This window comes from Vulpes vulpes, chromosome 2 (genome assembly GCF_048418805.1).
Source record: "Vulpes vulpes isolate BD-2025 chromosome 2, VulVul3, whole genome shotgun sequence".
NCBI lineage: Eukaryota > Metazoa > Chordata > Mammalia > Carnivora > Canidae > Vulpes > Vulpes vulpes.
The window spans coordinates 65,122,379-65,128,915 of record NC_132781.1 but is presented as its reverse complement, the minus strand read 5'-3'; positions in this window follow the sequence as shown (position 1 = coordinate 65,128,915).

Here is a 6,537-nt window from a genome sequence, read left to right as displayed (position 1 = left end):
CTCTCCCTCCCCCCCCCCTTTTTTTTCCTACCATGCAACAAAACTTACATTTTGTTTTTTTTTTTTTTTGTTTTTTTTGTTTTTTTTTTCAAAACTTACATTTTGAACAGTTATTGAAACAACTAGTGATTTAGCTATTACTGAAACTGGTAATTTCTAAGCTTAAATTGGGGCAAATGGCTAGAGTGCAGAGCAATGCCACCATTGGGCACTAAGAATTCAATACTGAAGAATTAACAGCTACCTCTCAGACAGAGAATCAGGTGGAGAGTTGACTCTTAATGGATGTTTTCATCAGAAAGAGCGTAGCCATCTTCCAGCTGCTTACCTGCAATGATGAGCCTCTGCTGGTCAGGGGGGATGCTCTCTTTATCCTGGATCTTGGCCTTCACATTTTTGATGGTGTCACTGGGCTCCACTTGCAGGGGTCATGCCAGGCAGATTCTTTATGAAGATCTGCATACCACCCCTCAGGCACAGAGCCAGATGGACAGTTGATAATAAATCACAAAAGTCAAAAATTTCTCCCTTTATATCAGAGATTTAGGAATACAAACAAATGCCCTTTTCATTCCAAAAGCCTCCTCATGTGTGTTTTATCTAAAATTTTGTTATTTCACTTTTCAATGTTCTCAGTCCAAGCACAACTGGGTCCTTTACAGACCAACTAAGACTACTATTCTTGGCCCAACTTCTGTACAATATTAAGATATAAAACAAATTATTAAAGATGAATATAAAATATCACCTTTAGTATTGACAGAAGCCAAACTGGAAAATATAACTTTGGGTCTTAGCCAAAGAGAATTACTAAACCACAATATTAGAATTTATCTCTTAAAAGAGGGCAGGCTCACTTGCAGGAGAAGAGAGTAGTAATGAGCAAATATGCCAGCCATTCTCTCAAATTTACTTGTTAGACACTTCACCTTTCCAGGAACAGAGTGTGTAAAGGAGAAAATAGCAACTAAAAATTAAAATAACCAAGCTCCTTTCACGTTGAGGAAATCTCAGAAGTATCCTATCACTGGGCAATACTCATCAGTTCACTCACCTATCCTAGCAGCTAATTTTTTATCATTTTGGGATTTTGGCCAGCCCTAACATGGCATAGGCCAGCCTGAGAGGGTATTTCCTGGTGCTTAGCTGGAAAGTATAAGAGGTACTATTGTTCTGGGAATCACACATTTGGGAGGAGTTCGGCAGTTCAAATATTTCTTGGTTCCTAGTATTACTAAATCCTTGGAAGGATACTTTTTGAACCCATATAATATAATTCTATTTGCACGGTTAAAAAAATATTTTATGAAGAAAAGTATCTGAAGAAAAAGGTATGGCTAATAAATTCTATTGGAATAAAATAGAAGGTCAAATAGGTCTTCCAGGACCATCTAGCAAAAGAGTTCGCATGGACCTGAGGCATAAAGTGTAAGAACTATATGAAATTCCTCAAACTGTTTGTTTTTGTTGTTATTCGTGTGAGCCCATTGTACTAATTATCAATTAAAAGTGACACAGACATCTTGGGTCCAAGATATCAATTTGAGAAATTGCAAATAATAGTAACAAAAATAACAAAGTGGAAGAATATTGGATACAGTCCGCAGCCAGTAATTAGAGACAGATGGCAGGGTATATAACAGATGGTGACAATTAAAAAAAATCTATTATTAGATTTCTTTGAAGAAGAATTATTTGCTTTGAAGATGATATTTCTTACATCTTCAGACTTTCTTCTAACTCAAAGCTCTGAGACAAATTACAGACTACTGTTAAAAAAGAAAGACATAGAAGGTGAGAAGAGTGCCATAAATTCACCGTGGGTGAGGTGGGTATAGGTCTGTTTAGTATATAAGTTGTTTTTCTCTTCTGTATGCAGTCTCTAAATTTTCCTTGAAATATAAGTCATATTTTCACTGTGCAAGTGTTAGCTAAGAAAATTACTTCAGGCCCCAAGTACTCTCAATATATTCTCTATCAGGTTAATCAAGGAAATGATTATTTCCACATATCTTTGGCAAATAAAAACAAAGTTATAAATTGTTATGTGCGTGATCATGTGAATCTGTGTTTACATGTCTTAGTTATTTTCTTTCACAATATTTCAAAGCTGAAAATTTATTCATCTAAACTTCTATAGACTTTTCTATAGACCATAGCCATGGATGGCCTACATTCTGTCTGAATGAAATTATTTTATAAATAACAAAACAGATAAGCCTACGAATTGGTAGATAGACTTATAACTCTTTTGTAGTATGTCTTAAACCTTTGCATATCATATCTGGTAGTTTAATCCAAGAATGTTCATAGCAGTAGTATGCATAAAAAACAAACTGGAAACCCTTTCTATGCCCATCAAAAGCAAATAAATATTAGTATATTTTCACAATAAAAATATATATAATGAAAATGAAAGAAAGTCCTGATAGTACAAGCAGCGTGATAAATCACTCATTTATAATGTTGAGAGAAAAAAGTCAAAAAAATCAAAGAATTCACCTGCACAATTCCAATAACTTAAATTTCAAAAAGAAGCAAAACTAACCTATAGTGCTGGAAATCTGGATTTTGGTTTTCATTATGGAGAATATTAACTGAAAAGGAGTACAATGGAGGGGAAGGCTCTGGTATGCTGCGATTGTTCTTGGCATATCTATTTGTACAACTCTTCTGAGTGAATGTTATACTTCACAAAATGTAAAACTGTTGACAATTGAAAATTCACATATTGCCATGGAACCTCTGTAACACTGAACATTATGCCTTCACCGGTAGGCTGCATTGACTTTTACCATGTATCTATTGACTTTGTTATGTATTCCTGCCTTTTTCTGGTTTACTTTCCTTGTGTTCTTCTGGCTTTGTTGCAGAAGCCCAGTGTGCTTCAAGCATAAGACCTCAAAACATGTCAAGAAGAACAATTCAGGCAAAAAAAATGCAAGAGTAGTTTTCACACATATCAATCTATTTAGAAATTTAGCTTTTATCCAATGGAAGGAATAATACACAGGAAATAAGCAAAAATGTTAATGAAATGGAATTTGCACCAATTGTTTAAGCTAAAGAATAGGTCACACATTGAGCAAACTGTGTTGGAAAAGTTACTAATTTCTTTTATTTTGAAATATAGTGCACATTTGGCTAAAGGCCCAAGGTAGAGCTGTATAATTCATTAAACTTCTTCCTTTCAAATTATATTAAATTATCAGTTTTAAATTTTATCTAGTTAAATTTTTGCATTTCCAAATATGAATCCAGTCAGTACAAAAGAGTGCCTTGACAGTTGTATCTATTTATTATCTATCTATCTATCTATCTATCTATCTATCTATCTATCATCATCATCATCATCTATCTATCATCTATCTATCTATCATCTACCTTTCATCATCATCGTCATCATCTATCATCCGATCTACCTTTCTAGCATCTATGCATCTGGTAGTTACTTGGAAAACAAGACTAGCTCATCTGCATTATTTGGAAATAGCAGTCGGTAATATAAGTATTGAATTACATTGGTGTTGGGACACCTGGGTGGCTCAGCAGTTGAGTGTCTGCCTTGGGCTCAGCGTGTGATCCTGGGCTCAGGGTGTGATCCCGGGGTCCGGGATTGAGTCCCGTATGGGGCTCCTTGCGGGGAGCCTGCTTCTCCTTCTGCCCTTGTCTCTCCTCTCTCTCTCTATCTCTCATGAATAAATAAATAAAATCTTAAAAAAAAGAAATTTAAATTATCTTTGCTGTTTATATAAAATGCATAATCTGGGGACACTGTCCAAACTACTTTACAATCTATAGGGAGAGCCACAAGAATTTTACTTTCTGTACAAATACTTTCATTATGCTCAAGAATTTTGGTACTCCTATTAATAGGACTGGAGGAAGAGGAGATATGAAGGATAGAATTTGAAAGAAAATATTTTGTCCTTTCTCTTCCTTTTCCTCCCCCATTCAAATTTGTGTGAGAAGTTTCTCAATAAGATTTATTACAGCTTGTTCTCTTCCTCCCTGATTAGGAGAGAACAGAACAGAGTACAGTCAGTCCTCATCTTATGAATAGGCTGCATTATAAAAACTATCTTGTTAGTCATGTATTTGGACTCTATGCATTGTACCAGAAACATTCCTTTCAATTAGTGAGTTTTTAAATCAACAATCAAAAGGTACATTAATTTAGATGAACTTGAACTATGCTATTTTTTAAAAAATGATTAAAAAATATCAATTATACCATAGCTTATAAGAGAAAGGTATTCACAGATCTAACCTTTCACAGGCTTACAGGCAATGTCTGTGCAACATTAGGTCTCTGAAAATGGATAGAGCTTGGAACGTTTACACTGCCCACTGGGGCATCTTTACTTGAATATGTTTATGATAGTATTTTGATAGTTAATTAATATCTAATATCTGAAGGAGATAATTTATATATAATTCTCTATATTGTCAGAATTGTTAAGAATGACATTTTGGAGTAAAACAAACTCAGATTGAATCCTAATTTAAAGTTTCAGTTTTCTCATTTTATCTTCTTCCAGTTTTATTAAGCAATAATTGACATAAATCCCTGTGTAAGTTTAAAGCATATAGCATGTTGGTTTGATTACATAAAATGTAAAACTGAACAGTGGGTCCAGCTAAGATCTGTATTCTCATATAGATACATTAGGGGAAAAAAGGAAAGAGAAGAAAGGGAAAAGATTTGCCTTTGATGAGACTTCTTAGGATATACTTTCTTAACAACTTTCCTATTTGCCATACAGCAGTGTTAGCTACAGTCATCATATTGCACAGTACATCTCTAGTACTTAGTTATCTTGTAACTAGAAGTTTGTACCTTTAAGTACTTTCCTATAATTCCCTCTCACCACTCTCTGCCTCTGGTAACCACAAATCTCATCACTTTTGCTATGGTTTGTTTGTTTTTTCCTTAGATCCCTCATATAAGTGAGATCATACAGTATTTGTCTTTCTCTGTCTGACTTATTTCACTTAGCATAATGCCCTCAAGTTCCATCCATGTTATTAGAAAAGATAAGATATCCTTATACTTTATGGCTGAATAGTATTCTATTTTACATATATATATAGTATTATATTATATATAGTATTATATATAATATAGTATAGTATATATATAGTATTATATCTAATATATATATATATAGTATTCTATTATATATATATTTTTATATATGTATATAATTACATTTTCTTTATACAATCATCTGTTGATGGGCAACTAGGTTTTTTCCACGTCTTGTCTATCGTAAATAATGCTTGCTTGTGCTTTCTATGTCATGCCCATTACAAATATTGTAAAAAAATGTTTGTTTTATATACATGTACTATAACTTCTTTATCCATTCATTTATCAATGGACCCTTTAGCTATTGTAAATAATGCTACTTAGAATATGGGGTACAGATATCAAGTTAGTGTTTTTGTTATCTTGGGATATATTCCTAGAAGTGGAATTGCTGGATCATATAGTAGTTCTACTTTTAATTTTTTGAAGATTTTCCATAGTGGCTGTACAAATTTACAATCCCACCAACAGTGCACAAAGGTTCCCTTTCTCCATATCTATACCAGCATTTGTTATCTCTTATCCTTTTGATGATGGCCGTGCTAACAGACATGAAGTGATATATCATTCTTGTTTTAATTTCTACTTCCTTAATGACTAGTGATGTGGAGTATATTTTCATGTACCTATTGGCCTTTTGTATATCTTCTTTGGAGAAATGTCTATTCAGGTTCTTTCCCTATTTGTTATTTGGATTATTTGTTTGTTGTTGTTCTGCTGTTGAGTGTTATGATTTTTTAAATTTCTTTATAAGTTTAGGATATTAATCTTTTATCAGATATATGATTTGTACATATTTTTTTCACATTCTGTAGGTTGTTCACTTTATTGGTGATTTATTTTGTTGTGCAAAAGCTTTTTAGTTTGGTGTATTTCTACTTATTTATTTTTATTTTGTTGCTTATGCTTTAAGTGTCATCACCAAAAGATCATTACCAAGACCCATGTCAAGGAGCTTTGTTTCTATGTTTTCTCCTAAGCGTTTCATGATTTTAGATATTACATTTAATATTTAATTCATTTCGAGATAATTTTGTTAGTGGTATAAAATATGGGTCTAGTTTCATTCTCTTACATGTGACTAATTATCCCAGCACCACTTATTGAAAAGACTGTCTTTTCTCCATTGAATATACTTGGCTCCTTTGTCAAATATTAGTTGAGACATATGCTCGGTTTTAGTTTTGGACTTCAATTCTGTTCCATTGGTCTATTTGTTTGTTTGTATGCCAGTATCATACTGTTTTGATAACTTTAGCTTTATAGCATAGAGTGAAATCAAGAAGAGTGATATCTCCTGCTTTGTTCTTTGTCAGGGTTGCTTTGGCTGTTTGGGATCTTTTGTCATTCCGTATAAATCTTGTGTTTTTTTCTACTTCTGTAAAATTTACCATTGGAATCTTAATAGGGATTTTAAATCTATAGATAGCTTTTGGTAGTAATGA